Source organism: Tamandua tetradactyla, chromosome 8, assembly GCF_023851605.1.
Source record: "Tamandua tetradactyla isolate mTamTet1 chromosome 8, mTamTet1.pri, whole genome shotgun sequence".
Lineage (NCBI taxonomy): Eukaryota > Metazoa > Chordata > Mammalia > Pilosa > Myrmecophagidae > Tamandua > Tamandua tetradactyla.
The window spans coordinates 22,405,997-22,423,795 of record NC_135334.1 but is presented as its reverse complement, the minus strand read 5'-3'; positions in this window follow the sequence as shown (position 1 = coordinate 22,423,795).

Genomic DNA, 17,799 nt, shown 5'->3' with positions numbered 1-17,799 from the left:
AAAAATCTGAGAGGATCGTATAGTAACCCATGACAGACTCTGGGCTCTGTCCTGTAACCACTTGTTGAAGAGTGCTTTGAAAATTATTGCTTTTTTCTTTCTTTGCTTTGTATATATGTTATATAATTTTTAAGAAGTTTTTTAAAAGCTTTTTCAGGATAAAACCTCTTAGTAAATTGGATTTAAAAGGAATTCCTTAACCTGTTAAAAAGCAACTGTTAAAATCCTACAGAAAATATCCTAAATGGGGAAATATTAGAATCTTTTTTGGTTTGCTAAAGCTGACAAAACACAATTATACCAGAAATTGGTTAGCTTTTACAATGGGGATTTATTTACCTTCCAAGTTTAGTTCTGAGGCCGGGAGAAAATGTACAAATCGAGGCATTAGCGGGCGATGCTCTCTCCCCAAAGACTGGCTGCTGGCAATCCTGAACTCCTCTGTCACATGACCAGGCACGTGGTGACGTCTGCTGGTCTCTCCATTCTCTCCTGGGTTCACTGCTCTCAACTTCAGGCTTGGTGGCTTCCTCTCTGTTTCCTTTGTCCTCTCTCAGCCTCTCTGGGGCTTTTTTTTTTTTTTTTTTTCTGTGTCTTCTTTCTGTCTTTTATCCTCTTATAAAGGACTCCAGTAAGAGGATTAAGACCCACCTTGGGGCCGCTTCTCAACTGAAATAACCTAATCAAAAAGTCCCACCCACAAAAGGCCTACACCTGCAGGAATGAATTGAAAGAGCATGATCTTTTCTAGGGTACATACAACTTCAAACTATCACAAAATCATTCCAAAATCAGAGAGTATTTGTATGCCCAATGTCCCCACTTCTATTCAACATTGTATCAGAAGCCCTGTCCAGTGCAATATGAAAATAAAAATGAATTAGAGGGGTTGCAAGGGTCGTTCAGTGGTAGAATTCTCACCTGCTGTGTGGGAGACCTGGGTTCGATTCCCGGACCATGCACTTCCCCAAAACAACAGCAACAACAAAAAACATGCAAATGAAAGAAAAAACAAACAAAACTTCAACAAATGGTGCTGCAATAATGGAATACTCACTTGGGAAAAGAATGAAATGTGGCCCTGTCATACAGCATACAAAAAATAAATAAATAGTAAAATATGAATTAGAGGCTCACAAAATAAAAAAGGAAATAAAGGTATAATTTTTTTCAGATGACAATTTTTTACATTAAGCAAACAGAAGAATATAGATGAATGATGAGGAATAATAGGAGAATTTAGCAATAATATTGGATATATGTAATACTAAAAAAAATTTCTGTATACCAAAAAAAATCAACTAAAATCATAAAATTAAGAAGATACCATTTACTATAGTATCAGAATATATCCTGTACCTAATTTCCTACACTATAAAATGTTATGAAGAGACACTTAAAATATCTAAATAAATGGAGAACTATGCCATATTCATGTATTCAAAGACTTGATATTATACAGCTATCAGTTCTTCCTAAATAATTCTATAAATTTATCCCATTTCCTATCAAAATTCCAGTAGGCTTTTTCATGAAACATGATAAATTGTTTCTAAAATTTATATGGAGAAGTAAAAAACCAAAAATAGCACACTTCCAAAAATAAAGAGCAAGGCAGGAAATGTATTCTTTCAGATACCAGAATTTAGTATAAAACTATAATAATTAAGATGTGTGGTATTTCCATACAGGAACTGTTTAAAAAGTTGAAAAAGTGATCAGATTTCAAGTAGAGATATGAATGAAGCTGATCTCGATGGGGCTAAGGTGTATCAGAAGACTGGGTAAGGATGATATTGTCCATATTTTAAAACTTCAACTTCTGTATGAGACTAAAGGGAGAGATGTTTATTTGGTGCAAAATTGTATTTTTGGGGTAGTACATTTCCTAATTTAACTTGTATGGCCAGTTTAGTTGAACACCATAAGTACATGGAATCTTGAATACAGCATGAGATCCTGTTGGTTTGTCCAGGTTAATGTGATGCCCCGATATATCCCAGAGTAATTTGGACAGTGAATAAAGAAGTATTTGCTAAGTCCCCTTGGGAAAATGGGGAGAAAGGAGGAAATATTCAACTTCCCCATTTGGAGAGTTTCTGATATTCTCCAAAGCAGTAGGAGCTACCAAATCAGTAGGCCGAGCCCTCAATCTTGGGGTTCGCCCCTGTGAAACTTATTTCTGCAAAGAATAGGCTAAGCCTACTTAAAATTAGGCCTAACAGTCCCTCCCAGAGAACCTCTTTTGTTGCTCAGGTGTGGCCTCTCTCTCTAAGCCAGCTTGGCAGGTGAACTCACATGCCCCTAAGTGGGACATTACTCCCAGGGGTGTAAATCTTCCTGGCCACTTGGGACAGAAATCCTGGGATGAGCCAGGACCTGGCATCAAGGGACTGAGAAAGCCTTTTGACCAAAAAGGAGAAGAGAGAATTAGGACAAAGTTTCAGTGGCTGAGAGATTTCAAACAGAGTCGAGAAGTTATTCTTAAGCATTATACAGATATCCCTTTTTAGTTTATGGTATATTTGGAGGAGCGAGCTGGAGGGAAGTGCCTGAAACTGTTAAGCTGTGTTCCTGTAGCCTTGATTCTTTTTTTTTCTGTTGTTTAGCCACTCATCTGTTGATGAAAAAAATACATATGTGTTAGTTAGGTTCAGTTGTCAACTTGGCGAGGTGAGCATGCCTAGTCTTGTTGCTGCAGACATAAGCCAATGGTACCTGAACCTCATCTGTTGCTAATTACATCTGCAGTCGGCTAGGAGGCGTGTCTGCTGCAATGAGTGACGTTTGACTTAATTGGCTGGTGCTTAAATGAGAGATCGCAACGTAGCACAGCTAAGCAGCTCGGTATTCCTCATCTCAGCACTTGCAGCTCAGCCCAGGCCTTTGGAGATGCAGAAAGAAGTCACCCCGGGGAAAGTTGTTGGAACCCAGGGGCCTGGAAAGAAGACCAGCAGAGACCATCCTGTGCCTTCCACGTAAGAAAGAACCTCAGTGGAAAGTTAGCTGCCTTTCCTCTGAAGAACCAACAAAATAAATCCCCTTTTATTAAAAGCCAATTCATTTCTGGTGTGTTGCATTCCAGCAGCTAGCAAACTAGAACAACATATGATGGACTATTATGCAGCTGTGAGACAGAATAAAGCTATGAAGTATGTAACAACATGGATGGACCTTGAGGCATTATGCTGAGTGAGATTAGCCAGAAACAAGAGGACAAATACTGTATGACCTCACTAATATAAACTAACATTAATGAATGAACTTGGAGAATTTTAATTAAGAACAGAGACCATAAGGAGATATAAATATGGTAGATATTCAGTAATTGGAGGTGAAGGGATACAGGTTGTGCAACAGGACTGACTGTAAAAATTCAGAAATGGATAGCACAATACTACCTAACTGTAATACAATAATGTTAGAACACTTAATGAAACTGAATGTGAGAATGATAGAGGGAGGAGGTCTGGGAGCATAAGTGAAATCAGAAGGAAAGATATACAAAAAAGACTGAGATGGTATAATCTAGGAATGCCTACAGTGTATGTATAATGATAGCGACTAAATGTATAAATTTAAAAATATTTTGAATGAGAAAAAACAAAGGAATGTCACTAATGCAGGTGTTGAAAACAGATGGTAATTAATATTTTTAAACTTTTTGTGTGAGACTAAAGCAAAAAAATGTTTATTTGGTACAAAATTTATACTTTGACTAGTGTGTTCCCTACTATAACTTATGTGGACAGCTTAATTGAACACCATAAGTACATGGAACCTTGAGTAGAGCATGAGATTTTGTAGGTTTGTCCTCAAGTGATGCCTCAATAAATCCCAGAAGGATTTGAACAGTGAATAAAAAAGTATTTGTAAAGTCCCCTTGGGGAAATGGTGAGAAAGTGGGGAAATTCAACTTCCCCGTATGGAGAAGGCCTGATATTCTTGCAAGCAGTGAAGATCACTGAATCAATAGGCCAAACCCTCAATCTTGGGGTTTTTTCATATGAAACATATCCCTGCAAGGATAGGCTAAGACTACTTAAAATTAGGCCCTAGTGTCACTCCCAGAGAACCTCTTTTGTTGCTCAGATGTGGCCTATCTCTCAGCTAATATGGCAAGCGAGCACCCTGCCCTCCCCCTCTCTACATGGGACATGACTCCCAGGGGTGTAAACCTCCATGGCAATGTGGGACAGAAGTCCTAGAATGAGCTGGGGCTTAGCATCAAGGGATTGAGAAAACCTTCTCAACTGAAAGGGGAAAGAGAGAAATGAGACAAAGTAAGCAGTCAGTGGTTGAGAGATTTCAAGTAGAGAGGTTATCCTGGAGGTTATTCTTACACACTATATAGATAACCCCTTTTTAGTTTAAGGTGTATTAGAGAGGCTAGAGGACAGTGCTTGAAACTCTAGAGCTGTGCTCCAGTAGCCATGTTTCTTTAAGGTGATTGTATAATGACATAGCTTTCTCAAGTGACTTTGTCATGTGAACATCTTGTTCTGATGCTCCTTTTATCTGCAGTATGGACAGATGAGTAAAAAATATGGATAAAAAATAAATCAATAATAGGGGGAACAAATGTTAAAATAAATCAGGTAGAGGGAAATGCTAGTGGTCAATGAGAGTGAGGGACAAAGGGTATGGTTTGTATGAGTTTGTTCTTTTTTCTTTTAATTTCTTTTTCTGGGGTGATGTAAATGCTCTTAGAAATGATCATGGTGATGAATATTCAACTATGTGAAGATTTGTGAGCCATTGATTGCACACCAAGTATGGAATGTTCATATGTTAAAAATGTTCATGTTGTATGTTGATTGATTTTATTTTAAAAATTTTAAAAATCAATTGACCATAGATTTGGTGGTCTATTCCTGCACTCTTGATTTGATTCCATTGGTCAATGCTTCTGTCTTTGTACAAGTACCATGCTTTTTTGACCACATTGGCTTTATAATAGGTTTTGAAGTCAGTGTGTGTTAATCTTCCCACTTTGTTTTTCTTTTTTAGGATGCTTTTAGCTATTTGGGGGTCTCTTTCCCTTCCAGATGAATTTGGTAATTAGCATTTCCAAATCTTCAAAGTAGGTTGTTGGAATTTTGGTTGGTGCTGTGTTGAATTTGTCTATCAATTTGGGGAGAATTGACATCTTAACGATATTTAGCCTTCCTATCCATAAGCAGGAAATGTCTTTCCACCTATTTAGATCTCCTTTGATTAATTTTAGCAATGTTATGTAGTTTTCTGTGTACAAATCCTTTATGTCCCTAGTTAAGTTCATTCCTAAGTATTTTATTCTTCTAGTTGCTATTTTGAATGGAATTTTTTCCTTAACTGACTCCTCAGCTAGGTCATTGCTTGTGTATAGAAATGTTACTTATTTTTGCACATTAATTTTATATCCCGCCACCTTGCTGAATTTATTAGCTCAAGTAACTTTGCTGTAGATGTCTCAGGATCTTCCAAGTATAGTATCATATCATTTGCAAATAATGAGAGTTTTACTTCTTCCTTTCCAATTTGGATGCCTTTTATTTCTTTGTCCTGCCTGATTGCTCTAGCTAGAACTTCTAGCACAATGTTGAGTAATAGTGGTGGCAGTAGGCATCCTTGTCTTAAGGATGGTCTTAGGGGGAAGGCTTTCAGTCTCTCTCCACTGAGTACAATGCTGGCTATCAGTTTTTCATATATATATTCCTTTTATCATATTGAGGTAGTTAAGTTACCTTTGATTCTTATCTTTTGGAGTGTTTTTGTCAGAAAAAGATGCTGAATTTTGTCGAATGCTTTTTCAGTGTCAATAGAGATGATCATCTGATCTTTCCCTTTTGATTTCTCAATGTGCTGTATTACATTAATTGATTTTCTTGTGTTGAACTATCCTTGCATTCCTGGTATAAATCCCACTTGGTCATGGTGTATAATTCATGTAATGTGCTGTTGGATTCTTTTTGCTAATACTTTATTGAGAATTTTTGCATCTATGTTCAGTAAGGAGATTGGTCTGTAGTTTTCCTTTTTTATAGCATCTATACCCGATTTTTGTATTAAAATGATATTAGCTTCATAAAATGCATTAGGTAGAGTTCCTTTTTCTTCAATTTTTTCGGAAACATTTGAGCAGGATTGGTGTTGATTCTTTCTGGAATCTTTGATAAAACTCCCCTGTGAAGCCATCTGGCTCCGGACTTTTCTTTGTAGGAAGGTTTTTGATGGCTGATTGAATCTCTTTACTTGTGATTGGTTTGTTGAGATCTTCTATTTCTTCCTGAGTCAGTGTAGCTTGTTTGTCTGTGTTCTAGTTTGCTAGCTGCCAGAATACAATACCAAAAACGGAATGGCTTTTAAAAGTGTGAATTTAGTAAGTTGCTAGTTTACAGTTCTAAGGCTGAGAAAATATCCCAGTTAAAGCAAGTCCATAGAAATGTACAATCTAAGACATCCAGTGAATGATATCTTGATTCACAAGGGCCAATGAAGTTTGGAGGTTTTCTCTCAAGTGGAAAGGTACATGGTTAACAAGGTCAGGGTTTCTCTCTCATCTGGAAAGGCACATGTCGGACATAGCATCATCTGCTAGCTTTCTCTCCTGGCTTCCTGTTTCATGAAGCTCCGCAGGAGGCATTTTCCTTCTTCATCTCCAAAGGTCGCTGGCTGGTGGACTGTGTGCTTCTTGTGGCTATGTCATTCTCTGCTTTCTCAGTATCTCTCGCATTCTCCAAAATGTTTCCTCTTTTATAGGATTCTAGCAAACTAATCAAGACCCACCCAAATGTGTAGAGACACATCTCCACATAACCCAGTTTAACAACCATTCTTGATTGAGTCACATCTCCAGGGAGATGATCTAAACGCAGTTTCAAATATACAATACTGACTAGGGATTAGAAGAAATGGCTGCCTTTACAAAATGGGATTAGGATTACAACATGGCTTTTCTAGGGTACATACATCCTTTCAAATTGGCACAATGTGTCTCCAGGAATTTGTCCATTTCATCTAAGTTGTCTAATTTGTTGGCGTATAGTTTGTTTGGTGTATAGTTGTTCATAGTATCCTCTTATGATTTCTTTTATTCCTTTGGAGTCTGTGGTAATGCACCCCTTCTCATTTCTGATTTTGTTTATTTGCATCCTCTTTTTTTCTTTGTCAGTCTTGCTAGTGGCCCATTAATTTTATTTATTTTCTCAAAGAACCAATTTTTTGTTTTATTGATTCTTTCTATTGTTCTCTTGTTCTCCCATTCATTTATCTCTGCTTTAATCTTTGTTATTTCTCTTCTCCTATTTGCTTTGGGGTTGGTTTGCTGTTCTTTCTCCAGTTCCTCCAGGTTTGCTGTTAAGTCCTGGATTTTTGCTTTCTTATTTTTCAATATAGGCATTTAAGGCAATAAATATCCCTCTCAGTACAGCCTTTGACACATCCCATAAGTTCTAATAAGTTGTATTCTCATTTTCATTCATCTACAGACAGCTACTGATTTCTGTAGCAATTTCTTCTTTGATCCACTGGTTGTTTAAGAGTGTGTGATTTAATCTCCATATATTTGTGAATATTCTCGTTCTTTGGTGGTTATTGATATCCAGCTTCATCCCATTGTGATTAGAGAAAATGCTTTGAATAATTTCAATATTTTTAAAGTCATAAAGACCTGTTTTGTGCCCCAGCATATGATCTATCCTGGAGAATGTTCCATGAGCACCAGAGAAGAATGTATAACCTTGTGTTTTGGGACTCAATGACCTATATATGTCTGTTAGGTCTAATTCATTTATCAAGTTACTTAACATCTCTGTTTCGTTGTTGATCTTCTGTCTGGTTGTTCTATTTATAGAAGAAGGTGGTGTATTGAAGTCTCCTACTACTATTGTTGAAACATCTATTGCTCCCTTCAGTTTGCCAATGTCTGTCTCATGTACTTTGGAGCTCCTTGATTGGGAACATAAGCATTTATGATTGTTATATCTTCTTAGTGAATTGACCCTTTAATTAATATATAGTGTCCTTCTTTGTCTCTTATGATGTCTTTATATTTAAAGTCTATTTTGTCTGATATTAGTATAGCTACTCCTGCTTTCTTTTGGTTACAACTTGCATAGAAAATCTTTTTCCATTCTTTCACTTTCAATCTATTTGTATCCTTGGGCCTAAATGAGTCTCTTGTAAGCAGCATATAGCTGGATTATGTTTCTTAATCCATTCTGCCAATCTGTATCTTTTAATTGGTAAGTTTAGTCCATTAACATTTGAAGTTATTACTGAAAAGACGTTTCTTGATTCCACCATCTGATCTTTTTTTATTTTACTTGTCAGATCTATATATTCTTTTCCCTCTTTCTCTTTGTATTCTTTAAATTACCCTTAGTGGTGCTTTTCAGTTCTGTGCCCTCCTCCAGACTGCCCACTTCTGTCTTTTTCTCTCAGCCTGCAGAACTCCTTTTAGTATTTCTTGTAGGGCCGGTCTCTTGTTGACAAATTCTTCCAGGACTTCTTTGCCTGTGAATACTTTAATCTCTCCCTCAATTTTGAAGGACAATTTGACTGGGTATAGAATTCTTGGCTGGAAGTCTTTCTCTTTCAGGATCTTGAATATATCATACCACTGCCTTCTCGCCTCCAGGGTGATAGTTGAGCAGTCTGTATGAAGTAGATTGTTTTTCCTTCGCTGCTTTCACGATTCTCTACTTCTCTTCAACATTTGACAGACTGATTGGTATGCACCTTGGGGAAGGTCTATTTGGATTTCTTCTATTTGGAGTTCTTTGGGCTTATTTGATTTATATATTTATATCCTTTATGACGGTTGAGAAGTTTTCCCCCATTATATCCTCAACTACTCTTCCTAGCCCTTTATTCCTCTCTTCTCCTCCTGGGACACCAATGATTCTTATATTTGTGCATTGTGTTTTGTCTATCATTTTTCTTGAGTTCCCATTCAATTTTTTCCATCTTTTTGGCCATTTGCTGTTTGAGTCTTCAAAGTCAGTTATCCTGTTCTCTATATCACATTGTTTCTTCTGTCTCTTCAAATCTGGTGTTGTGTGCTCTAGTATGTTTTTCATTTGGTCAACAGCATCTTTACTTTCTGTGATTTCTGCTATTTTTCTATTTATTCTTTCAAATTCCTCTTAGTTCTCTTCTACTGTCCTCTTGATCTCCTTTATGTCATTTGCTGTTCCACTTATTTTATTAAGTAGACTTGTATGAACATCTAGTTGTTCCAATGTCTGTGTCTCCTCTGGTGTTTTAATTTGGTCATTAGGCAGGGCTATATCTGTCTGTGTTGTGATATGCTTAGTGATCTTCTGCTGTCTTCATGGCATGTAAATATCTTGATTAATTTACTTTGGGAGTTCATTTCTTTCAGTAGTCTAAGGCCTTGTGTTTGCAGGATGGTTGTATAGCAAGGATCAGGGCATGGGGTGGAGCACTCAGTATGGAGATTTGTTTCAGGGCAGGTATAGGCACAGGTTGGGGATGTTATGCTAATGCTCATGGGGGCCCAGCAGCCAGGGAAGATGTAGCTGTGCGGGTGCACCAGTCTGGGGGGTGTAACCCTGGTGTGCACTGGTCTAAGGCACGGAGCCCTTTGTGCACATGTGTAGAGCTGTGGCAGCAGGTTGGCATTATGCCTTTGTGGATTGGGGGCAGATGTGACCCGGCTGCACAAGTCGGCATTTCTTCAGAGCTGGGAGGTAAGGCTGAGGGCTGTGTGCATGCACGATTCTAGGACTGCTGTAGAGTGTGGTTCTCAGAGCTGAATGACGTGATTGGGGGCCCATGAGGATGCATAGGCCTGGAAGTGCGGTAAACTATGCACTGACCTCAGTGAGGGCGGGGTGAGGCTGCGCGATACTGTGGGGGTGGGGGGTCAGCAGGGTTAGCCTAGGTATGGACGTTAGTGTCCACAACCTTTATGCGCTGGCAACAGCCTGCAAGGAACAGGGAGGGGGAAGGTAGTGCTCAGGAGGGGTGCAGGAGAGGTGGATTGGGCTGCACTTGGGGTGGGGGTGGGGGGCAGGTACCTGCACTGGGAGCTGGTAGGGTGGAGGCATCTGGAGTGTGGGGAATGGGAGTGGGTGACGGGGTTCAGGTGCATGGGTTGTGGGGTGAGTCGCCGGTCATGGGGCTACGCTAGTGAGGGTAGCGTGCCCAAGGAATGTGGCCTGGTTTACTTCCTAGTCCCATGTTTCCGACTGTGCAGTCCCACGGGCTCCGCAGCTCTGTGCCTCCACACCAGACCTCAGCTTTATTCCTCTCTGTTCTAGTTTGCTAGCTGCCGGAATGCAATATACCAGAAACGGAATGGCTTTTAAAAAGGGGTGCTTTAATGAGTTGCTAGCTTACAGTTCTAAGGCCGAGAAAATGTCCCCATTACAAGTCTATAGTAATGTCCAATCAAAGGCATCCAGGGAAAGATACCTTGGTTCAAGAAGGCCGATGAGGTTCAGGGTTTCTCTCTCATCTGGAAAGGCACATGGTGAACACGGTCAGGGCTCCTCTCTTGGCTGGACAGGCACATGGCAAATACAGCATCATCTGCTAGCTTTCTCTCCTGGCTTCCTATTTCATGAAGCTCCCCGGGAGGCACTTTCCTTCTTCAACTCCAAAGGTTGCTGGCTCGTGGACTCACTGCTTTGTGGTGCTACAGCATTCTCTGCTCTCTCCGAGTCTCTCTCAATCTCTCATTCTCCAAAATATTTCCTTTTATAGGACTCCAATAAACCAATCAAGACCCACTCAAATGGGTGGAGACATGTCATCCCCTAATCCAGTTTAACAACCATTCTTAACTAAATCACATCAACCAGGGAGATGATCTCATTACAGGTTCAAATATACAGTATTGAATAGGGATTATTCTACCTTTAAGAAATGAGACTTATATTAAAACATGGCTTTTCTTAGGGGGCATACTTCCTTTCAAACCAGCACATTCCACCCTCTGGCCCCTAAAAAAGACATGTTTTTCCCATATACAAAATACATTAATTTCATAACAATATCAGATATCCTTAAACCTTTCAGTAGCAATACAAAGTATCAAATTAGAGACAGTATGAAATCTCATCAAATCAGTTACAGGCGTGGTCTATCCTAAGGCAAAAATTCTCTCCATTTGCTCTGGACCTTTGAAAACTCATGACAAGTTATTTGCTGCCAACATATAAAGGAGGAACATTCATAGGATACATATACACATTTCCATAGGGAGGAAGGAACACAGGGGTCACCGGACCCGTACAGTTTCGAAAACCTGCAGGGCAAAGTCCATTAGTTTTCAAAGTCTGAGAGTCATTTATCCTCAGGGCTTTAGAAAGTGGCAGTCCCACCCTTTCCAAATGCCTACGCCTGCCTCTCTCTGAATGCAACCTTGGGGGATATTGGGGAGACCACCTTTCTCTCGGCTCCACCCTCTCCAAGCATTGGGGCCGCACCCGGGCTCTCTGCCATCTCCGGGGCACACACTCAACCCCTCCATGTGGTGGCAGCCAGGCTCTCCCCACACCCCAAGGAATGTGCTTCACCTTCTCCAAGGCCTGAGGCGGCATGACTCTTCCGCTGCAACGAGGTGGAAGGCCCATTCTCTGCCTTTGGGGCAAACTCACCCTCTCCACGGGCTTGGGTGGGTCCACTCTCCTGGCCTGAGGCTTCTTGACTTCAGACCTCAGCCTCCACAGTTTTTCCTCTGAAGTTATTTTTCCTCCAATGTGTCCCTTCTCTGAACCCCTCAGTCCAGACTGGCAGCGGCTCTGTTTATACAGGTCCCACAGCACTCTCATTGGCTTTCTATGCAGTAGCCTTGGATCATGCCCATCAGACATAAGGAGTTTCCACAAATCTTTCCTGGATAACTCCATGTCCGATCCTGACTTTCTCTGAAATGGCTGGCTGGTTCCACATTTGGTTAAATCCACACTATACTCTGTAGTCTCCCTTTCTGTAGGCCCAGAATTTTCCGGGACCTCAACTTCTGGTTTCTTTTTACTCAAGAGTTCAGTTTTCAGCTTATCTCTTTCCTGTCGCATTTCACTATAAGCTGCAAGGAGAAACCAGACTGCACTTTCGACATTTAATTTGGAGATCTCTTCTGCTAAATATCCAAGTTCATGGCTTTTAAAATCTGCCTTCCAGCCAAAACTACCAGTCAATTTTGCCAGATTATCTGCCATTTTAAAACAAGGATCGCCTTCCTTCCAGTCTACAATAACACGGACCTCATTTCTGTCTAAGGCCTCATCAGAAGTGTCTTTAGAGTCCACATTTCTACCAACAATCTCTTCAAAACATTCTAGGCCTTCTCTATCAAGCTTTTCACAGCTCTTCCAGAATCTTCCCCTTATCCATTTAAAAAGCCATTCCAACATGTTTGGTATCTGCAAACCACAGCAGCACCCCACTCTCCGGTACCAAAATCTGTTCTAGTTTGCTAGCTGCCGGAATGCAATATACCAGAAACGGAATGGCTTTTAAAAAGGGGTGCTTTAATGAGTTGCTAGCTTACAGTTCTAAGGCCGAGAAAATGTCCCCATTACAAGTCTATAGTAATGTCCAATCAAAGGCATCCAGGGAAAGATACCTTGGTTCAAGAAGGCCGATGAGGTTCAGGGTTTCTCTCTCATCTGGAAAGGCACATGGTGAACACGGTCAGGGCTCCTCTCTTGGCTGGACAGGCACATGGCAAATACAGCATCATCTGCTAGCTTTCTCTCCTGGCTTCCTATTTCATGAAGCTCCCCGGGAGGCACTTTCCTTCTTCAACTCCAAAGGTTGCTGGCTCGTGGACTCACTGCTTTGTGGTGCTACAGCATTCTCTGCTCTCTCCGAGTCTCTCTCAATCTCTCATTCTCCAAAATATTTCCTTTTATAGGACTCCAATAAACCAATCAAGACCCACTCAAATGGGTGGAGACATGTCATCCCCTAATCCAGTTTAACAACCATTCTTAACTAAATCACATCAACCAGGGAGATGATCTCATTACAGGTTCAAATATACAGTATTGAATAGGGATTATTCTACCTTTAAGAAATGAGACTTATATTAAAACATGGCTTTTCTTAGGGGGCATACTTCCTTTCAAACCAGCACACTCTCAGTTCCTCAGCCTCTGCAACCAGGGCTGCCACATATGATGATACAGAAGGCTCTCCCAGGTCAGCTGCACTCCCATATTGCCACCTCAGTTCACCCTCCTGTCCCTTCTCTAACTTTTCTGTGGAGCAGGGCTAATCTTGAGCTATTCTAGTCAGCCATCTTTCTGGAAGTTTCTGGTTACTATTTTTAAAACTGAAAATTACAGGTTTGAGTGAGGATATGGAGAAATAGGAACACTCACTCGTTGGTGGGAATGTAATGTGGTGCAGCCACTGTGGAAGACAGTTGGCATGTCCTCAGAAGGTTAGGTCTAGAGTTACCATATGCCCCAGCAGGCCCCCTTCTAAGTATATATGCAAAAGAACTGTAAGCAGGAACTTGAGCAGATGTCAGCATTATTTACAATTGCCAAAAGGTGGAAGCAGTCCAACCAATGAATGGATAAATAAAATGTAGTATATACAATCAGTAAAATATTATTATCAGTAGAAAGGAATGAAGTTCTGTACATGCAACAACATAGATGAACCTTGAAGACATTGTGCTGAGTGAAATAAGCCAGACACAAAAGGACAAATATTGCCTGATCTCACTGACATGAATAATGGGATGAAACAAACTCATAGAGTCAGAATCTAGAGGTTACCTGGGGTGAAGGGTAGGAAATTAATGCTTAAATTGTACAGAGTTTCTATTGGGGTTGATTGAAAAGTTCGGTAATGGATGGTCATGATGGTAGCACAACATTGTGAATAGTAGCAATTAATGTTTCTGAATTATATATTGGAATGTGGTTAAAAGGGGAAATTTTAGATTTTGTATATTTGTGTTTTACTAGAATAAAAAAATTTTAAAACAACAACATAGGATTGTACAACACAAACAGTGAACCCGATTGTAAACAAATGGGGTATAGTTAACAGTACAATTACAAAAGTGATCTTTCATGAATTGTGACAAATGTACCACACACTGTAAGGTATTAATAATAGCCTCACCAGTTAATTCAGTTAAACATTCAATGAAATTAATCTCACACAGACTCTTCTAGACTTTGGCAAAAGAGAAAACATTTCCCCACTCATTTTATGAGCTCAGCATAACCTAGATAACAAACTTCTTAAGAATATTCAAGAAAGGAAAATTACGGGCCATTCTCACTCATGGACATAGGTGAAAAATATTCAAAGAAATATTAAATTGAAATCTAGCAATGTATATGTCATGGTCAGGTTCATGTGTCAACAGGTGGTGGTACCTGTTTGGTTGGGCAAGAGCTGGCCCGTCTTTTACTATGAGGACATTTCATAAAATTAAATCATGATCACGTTGGCTACATCTGCAGCTGATTCCATTTATAATCAGCCAAGGGGAGTGTCTTCTTTAATGAATGATGCTTAATCTAATCACTGAAAGCCTTTTAAGGAGGATTCAGAATAGACAGGTTCTCTTCCTGCTTTGGCCAACAAGCTTCTCCTGTAGAGTTCATCCAGACCCTCCATCAGAGTCATCAGCTTCACAGTCTGCCCTGCGGATTTTGAACTGTACATTCTCACAGTTACATGAGACATTTTTATAAATTTTATATTTATGAATATTTCCTGTTGATTCTGTTTCTCTAGAGAACCCTAACTAACACAATATAGAAAGGACCAAAAATCCACAACCAAAGTGGATTTATTTCTTGAAAAAATCAGTTTAACAGTAGAAAAACAAACAAGATACTTCACCAATTAATAAAATAAAATAGACATATATAATTATCTTCTAGGTACAGAAAAAAAAAAACTTTTGAGGCTTTGGGGTTCAGAGGAGGTCAAGATGCAATTTTTTTGTGGATCCCACATCGGGGTTTATCTGACACCAGATACCTCCCCATGCCATCCAAGTTCAACCCCAACAAGATCAAACTCCTGTACCTGGGGTGCACCAGTTGGGAAGTTGGTGCCACATCTGCCCTGGTGCCACATCTGCCCTGGCCTCCAAGAGTGCCCCATGAGTCTCTCTCAATAAAAAAGTTTGGTGATGATGATATCACCAAAGCAACTGGTGACAGGAAAGTTGAAGAATTGCCAAAGCCATTCAGAACAGACAGGGCTAGATTGAGGTTATACCTTCTGCTTCTGCCTTGATCATCAAAGCCCTCAAGGAACCACCCAGAGACAGAAGGAAACAGAAGCACATTAAGCCCAATGGAAATATCACTTTTGATGAGATTGTCAACATTGCCCAACAGATGCAGCACTTATCTTTAGCCAGAGAACTTTATGGAACTACTGAGGAGATTTTGGGGACTGCCCAGCCTGTGGGCTGTACTAACAAGACAGCATAGATGACACCAACAGTGGTGCAACAGAATGCCCAGCTAATTAAGAACTACAAAGGAAAATAGTTCAGTAAAGGATCATTTGACCACCAAAAACAGGCAGTAAATTCAACAACTATTCATGATAAATCTCCTAGCAAACCAGGAAGAGAATGGAGCTTCCTTAATGTGATAAAGAATAGCTACCAAAACAAATAAACAAAAAAACCCATAGCAAACATTGCATCTAATGTGTGATAAAATAAGATTAGGGTTGAGAAAAGAATTTCCACCCTCACCAGATCTGTTTAACATTAGAGGTCCTGGTCTTTGATATAAGTCAAGAAAAAAAAATTAAAGATGTAAGTATTGGAAAGGATTCTCAAATGATATGATTGTGTGTGCAGAAAATAATGTAGTGACAAATTATGAGAATTAATAAATGGGCTTAGCAAAGTTGCTGGATATAAGGTCAATATGTTAAGCAGGGTTTGATCAGAGAAGCAGAACCATAGGAGTAATATAGAATAAAGGACTTATTTTAATCTCTAACTCGAAGCAACCCAAATGTCCTTCAAGAATAGAAAGAATAATAAATTGAGGCATAGTCATATAATGGAATACAATACAGAAATGAAAATGTGAACTGCAATTACATGCAACAACATGTAAGAATCTCATAAACATAATTTTGAACAAAAGAAGCTAGATACAAAAGTGTGACTCATTCAATTAATCTAAAACTCACAAAACAGCCAAAAGTAAATTATAGTATTTAGAGATGTATGCTGGAGTGGATGCTTTTGGTACCCTGCCCAGATCCCCTTTATCTGGCCAGTGCACCCAGCTTTTGTGAGCATTAACTGCTAATTGCTAAGTAGCAATTGACTGCCGATAGCATTGACTGCTAATTGCTCAAAGCAGCATTGTCCTCTACAGACTTGCCTGGAAATGCCTCCTCCCAAGGTTATCCTGTAACAGTGGCTGACTGATAAGGAGGTATAAAACATCAAAATCTCCTGCCTCTAGGTAGGATAACTCAACAGAACCATTTTTGCTGCAGAGTTCCCCTTGAGATAGATTGAGGCTAGACTTCTGCTGAACCCACATTTTGAACTTACTTTATCTCTCTCCTAAACTGTTTTCCTTACTCCCTTACAGGACACACCTTAGGGCACTGTTTCAGTTTGCCAAAGCTGCTGGAATGTAAAATACCAGAAATGGATTGGCTTTTACAAAGGGGACTTATTAAGTTACAAATTTAAAGCTCTAAGGCCATGAGAATGTCCAAATGAGGGCATCCAGAGAAGGATACCTTGATCTGAAGGAAGGTCAATGACATCTGGGGTTCCTCTGTCCTGGGAAGACACATGGCAACGTCTGCTGGCCCTTTTCTCCAAAATGTCTCTTGGCTTCTGTGTGTCCTTGCTTGTCCCTCCTGGAGCATTTCTGTCTCTGAGCTCTCTTCAAAATGTCTCTGCCTTGTGATCTCTCATAAAGGATTCCAGTAAAAGATGATTAGGACCCACCTTGAATTGGGTGGGTCACATCTCCATTGAAACAACTTAAACAAAATGTCCCATCCAACAGTAGGCCTGCACCCACAAGGATGGATTAGAAGAACATGGCTTTTCTGGGGTACAGAACAGTTTCAAAGCAGCACAGGCACTCCCTCAATAAATCACTTGTGCAAGAATTCTTATCTCTGACTGTATTTGTAGGGGACCAATCCTAAGAGAGTTATCATGAAGGAGGGCCTCTACATGGAACCACAAGAGGTGGTCCTATTAAGCAGATTGTAAAGATGGGATTCTGGAGCTGGATAACTTGTCGGCCATAAGACAATGAAGACCCCATGGCCAGTGGCAAACAAGGTAGAGGTGGAAAGGGATGTTTGTTTATGAAATATCCCTGGCATGTGAGAAGTTCAGGTAAATAGAATGATAAGAACTGTGGAACTGAGTGACTGTGAAGGAGAAAATGACAGCCCGAGATCAATTAATCATCATATTAAAGTGTAAGCAGGACAGAGGACTTCCTCAACAGCATTTTAAGAAAACTTCATCTCCTGCAGCTAGAGGGCAGACTGAACCAAGACCACGCACAAGTCTTAATTGTAAGAGTGGAAGAATCTCAGGGAAAGATGAATTCTGAGCAAAGGCAAGTCACTTCTGCAAAAGTCAGGGCCAAGACAAAGAAAAAGTGGGATCCGCATCCTGGGTTGAGGATAGCTGGGCAAATGTGAATGAGATCCCTGAGCCCCTAGATTCCCCTGAACCCCCTAGGCCACAGAAGTGGTCCACTCATTCAGAGGCTTCCATATAAGTCTTTGATACAATGTAAAATACCATTAGCCCTCACCACCCCTCTTAGTCACCAGACAATAACTAGAGTC